The sequence below is a fragment of the Orycteropus afer genome, unplaced genomic scaffold, assembly GCF_000298275.1.
Source record: "Orycteropus afer afer isolate SDZICR_OR568_19922 unplaced genomic scaffold, OryAfe1.0 scaffold00190, whole genome shotgun sequence".
Lineage (NCBI taxonomy): Eukaryota > Metazoa > Chordata > Mammalia > Tubulidentata > Orycteropodidae > Orycteropus > Orycteropus afer.
The window spans coordinates 4371071-4375747 of NW_006921777.1; the positions used below are offsets into that span (position 1 = coordinate 4371071).

Sequence of the window (4677 nt, forward strand, 5' to 3'; positions counted from 1 at the left end):
TACTTATAAAGGATGATCCCTTATAAAGTATGGAGTACAGTTTATATTTTTTAAAATTTAAAAAATAAAAAAAGAACAACAAAATGAAACATACCTCACCATCAACAGCAACAACTATAACAGAACAATGACAACAAAAAGCCCAACAAACCCTTTAATAGAAGTATCAATGGTATATTTAATAGGCAATGGGCCAATCTAGCTGTGTGTGCCACAAACAGGGATATTTACTATAAAATATCTCCTTACCTATTCTAAAATTCCATAACCTAAGTCAGAGCCAGCTAATTAATCCAAACTATAAAGATTACCTGAATAAAAGCAATCCCTTTGGGTAACAACTCCCAGAGAATATCCTGCAGTTGCCTCGGTCCAGCTGAGCATCCCTTCCACTAGAGGGCCATGTGACACCTAAGGATTGCCTAGATAAAAAGATTGAGGGAGCTTTAAAAAATCTTTCAACTACTTCTCTAGTCATCTGACTATTTTTGTATAGTCCTTTTATTCATCTGGCAAAATAAACAATTAGTTTGAAGAAATATACTAAAACCAGGATTCCAAATAAAGTCTATTTGATCACTCCATGTGTCAGCCAGAATAATAAATAACAATAACAACAACAAGAATCTACATGGAGTATTTATTGAGTATGTAACTGGTAGTAAAATAAATACTTCAAGAGTTTTGGTTAGAAACATTATGGCTAAGATAGAAGATCAATTAAAGTTTTGCCTAAGTGAGGTTGAATTCACTGTCAAAACTAAGGAAAATTTTCCTTGGAGATCATCTAGGTCAGGCACTTAAGTAATGAAAACTGTTTTATGAAAACAGTTTCTTACTTCATTTCAAGAAACCATGTAAAAGTCTATTTCAAAATATTAGTAACAGAGCTCAATAATTTTACTTTCTGCACAAGTTAAGTTTGTCTTCTCATAATGTTATAAATAAAAGATTATTAAGTATGTGGGTAGCACTTTTAGAGATTAATTGTGCCCCCAAAACTCAGTTCATCAAGTTATTTTTAAAAATTCACAAATGAGATGCTACCATAAAAAGGTATTCTTTCCATGGCTGTAATTTTTTTTTCTCTTAATATCCCAAATAACTATTTTTGTTGTTGTTACTTAACAAAAAAGATTTGGGCTTATTCTATGTTCCCATTATCTAGGGCAGTGATTCTTAACTTCTTTTGAGTCATATCTGATGAAAGTCACTGATCATCTCCCACAGAAAAGTGCCGATATATGCAACTTATTTTTAAAAAACAATTTCAAGAGTCTATGGACTCAGCCCTCAACCAAAATCCACGAGTACATCCCAGTTTAAAAATTTCTAGTCTTGGGTATATGTCAATACCTGATCCTTCTAAGGAGTTCCTATGTGCAAAGAGTTAATGAGCTCAGCAGCTAAATGAAAGGCTAGAGATTTGAGTCTGCTCAGAGGTGCCTAGAAAGAAAGACCTGGTGATCTGCTTTAGAAAAACCAGAAATTGAAAACACTATGAAGCCATGATTCTACTCTGACACATATGGTGTTGCCATGAGTTGGAGTCAAGGGCAACTGATTTGGATCCTTCTAAAGATCAAAGCAACCATCTTAAAGCTACCTACTGCTAAATGCCAATTGCCTTCAAAAAAAGTTCTGTCTTATGTTGATAAAAAAGAATCCTTTGTTTATAAAAGAATCGAATTCCTTACCTGAATAATAACTCATTTACAAGGGGTAACTCTCTAGTTAATATTAAAAGATAGATTTTTAAGAAACTTAAGTTTAATCTTATTTAGAAGATAGCCATTTTAGAAAAAGCAGGATCAGTTAATAGACAGGCCTGGAAACCTGTTTCTGAAAGCTCTATGGAGTAGTTCTACTCTGCACACATCAGGTTGCCATGAATTGGAATCAACTCGACCTCAACAAACAAAAACAAGAGTTTTGCAACAATTATAACACAAAATATCATTAATGCGTGGGGTTGCCAAGAGTCAGAATCAGTTTTTTTGTTTTTCTCTTTCCTAAGCCTTAAATTGAAAAACGGTATAAAAAAGCTTTCATTGTTACATTACTAGAAAAAGAATCTAGTTTGTTTTTCTTTAATTTTTACCTGTGAAAATTGGCAGTTCTTTAAGTTTACTTAATTAGTTTGATATTCCAGGTAAATACCATTTCAAATTAAATATGACCGATACAAAGCCATTCCTATTACCCTCCCCCAAAAAAGTATTTCTCCTTCCATATTCACAACCTCAATATATTTTATCACAAGCCATTTAGTTACTCAAACCAAAAACCTAAATCATCAATGATACTTTCTTTCATCCCCATATCTAACCTATCCATTTCTACTCTAAAATATCATCTCAGAAATCTATTCATTTCTATCCATATTTACTTGTACTACCTTAGCCTAAGCGACCATCATCACTTGTCTGATTTTTTCAATAGCCTAACTGATCTCCATTCCCTTCTTTTATTTTCAATGCATTTTCCATACAGCAACCAAAAATAATTTTTTAAAAATATTTTAAACAAAAAGCAGATCATAGAGCCAAGCTAATAAATCCTTCCAACTGTTTCCCACAAATAAGAATACAATTAAAGATCCTTATCTATCCTTACATGATGTGACACCTGCCTCACAGTAACTTCACCCCCTTGCTCACTACACTCCAGGTCCTTATATCTGCCTCCATCATGGCAAGCTTATTTGTGTCGAGGCTCTTACATTTGTACATTCCTTCATGTGGAAAGTTTTCCCCACATATCTTTGCCTAACTGATGCCTCCTCATCATACAAATCTTGAAGCAAATGTCCTCGCCTCAGAGAGGCATTCCCAAATAACTGTCATCTGATTGGTCCTAGCCCTCATCGTTCTATCATTATTTGCCTGTGGTTTTTTTTTTTTTTTCTTTTTCCCATTTACTTATTGTCTACTTCCTCAGTAGAACGTATGTTCTGAAAGAATATGGACCCTAACTGTCTTGAGCATTGCTGACTCTCTCTAGCACTGAACAAAATATTTGTTGAATGAATGACTGATTTCCATCAGAAGGTAACTAGATTTAAGCATATTGGGAATGCCAGATTCCAGTGGAAAATTCACCTGATACTTATTTCATCCTTTCAGCTAAGTTACATAAAAAAGGCATTTTAAACAAAAATCTATTTCTTTTCCAGGATGAACGAAAAAAGGAGCCCTGGTGGTACAGTGGTTAAAGCGCGCAGCTACGAACTGAAAGGTCAATGGTTCAAACACACTTTCTGTTCTGTGGGAGAAAGATGTGGCAGTCTGCTTCCATAAGTATTACAGCCTTGGAAACCCTATGGGGCAGTTCTACTCTGTCCTATATAGTCACTATGAGTCAGAATCGACTAAATGGAAGCAAGTTTTTGGATGGATGAAAAGATAACTTTCCTCCCCAAAAGTATAAATGTTCCCTAAGTGATTAAAGCAACTCCTTAAATCTTATTTTCTTTCAAAATTATGTTAGGAAGTTATTCCAGAAGGTAACCAGAAAACCAAACTCACTGCCGTCAAGTCACATCTGACTCACAGCAACCCCTCCTTGGGTTTCCGAGGCAGTAACACTATGGAAGTAGATTGCCAAGCCTTCCTTCCAAGGAGTGGCTGGTGGGTTTGAATCGCCAGCCTTCAAGTTAGCAGTCAAATAGCTTAGGCACTGCACCACCAAAGCTCCTGCAGAAGATGCTAGGGAATCAAATTTTAAATAATTTTTGTCAACAGCCAACCAAGAGTGTTATGTGTCAACTTGAGGAAGTAGACAGAAAAATTACAGCACTAATGAAAAGAATGTGACTAGGAAAACAAACAAACAAACAAACATGAATTTAAATAAAAGTTCTACAGGCAAAATAATAAGTTTGGTTATCTGACACTCGATAGACTCTGGAAGGTATACAGAATATGAACTATACTAGTTAAAGAAGATGTATTCCAGTTTATCCTATCTTGGTACTCAAGCTTACAAAACATTAATAATACCAGGTTCAAAACCATTTAAGTCATTTCAAACATCTCTTCTCAGACTTTTACCTTTCCAAATTCATTGCCGTCAAGTTGGATCCAACTCATAGAGACCCCTCCTTGGATTTCCAAGGCAGTATCACTACGAAAGTATATTGCCCAATCTTCCTTCCAAGGAGTAGCTGGTGGGTTTGAACTGCCAGCCGCCTTCTGGTTAGCAATCAAATGCCTAAGGCATTATGCCACCAGAGCTCCCAAAACTTGCTATAAATGATTTTTTTCTACTAATATCAAGTTTATGCAATGGTTAATGGTGAGTGCAAATCTTCACTTTTTTTTTTTTAGAAAAATCTTAATTTATAAACTACACACCAAATACTTAAAAAGCATGAGCAAAGAGAAATTTGGTTTCATATAGGTATAAACCCATGTTTCTGAAACCTCTAAAAACAAACACTACTAGTTTCAAGTTCTAGAACTGTGTAGTCGCCTTGTCCTAATTCTTTGGTATTACTGTCATTTCAATATACTGATTATGGTTCTTGGCAGAAAATCTATTGAGAATCACTATGTGCCATAGTGAAACTGGTTCTATTTTTTAATAATACAACATTAACGATCTTGAAATGTATTCCTGGTGTCTGATTATTTTATGACTGGCTCACAAGTGGCAAAGAGAAGGAAAATTACACTT

At 34.8% G+C, this 4677-nt stretch overlaps 1 protein-coding gene across 1 annotated transcript in view; it reads right to left on the reverse strand.

The window, feature by feature from the left end:
- Positions 1-4677, reverse strand: part of ZDHHC17 (zinc finger DHHC-type palmitoyltransferase 17) — a 189428-nt gene that overhangs the window by 39302 nt on the left and 145449 nt on the right. The window lies entirely within an intron of this gene.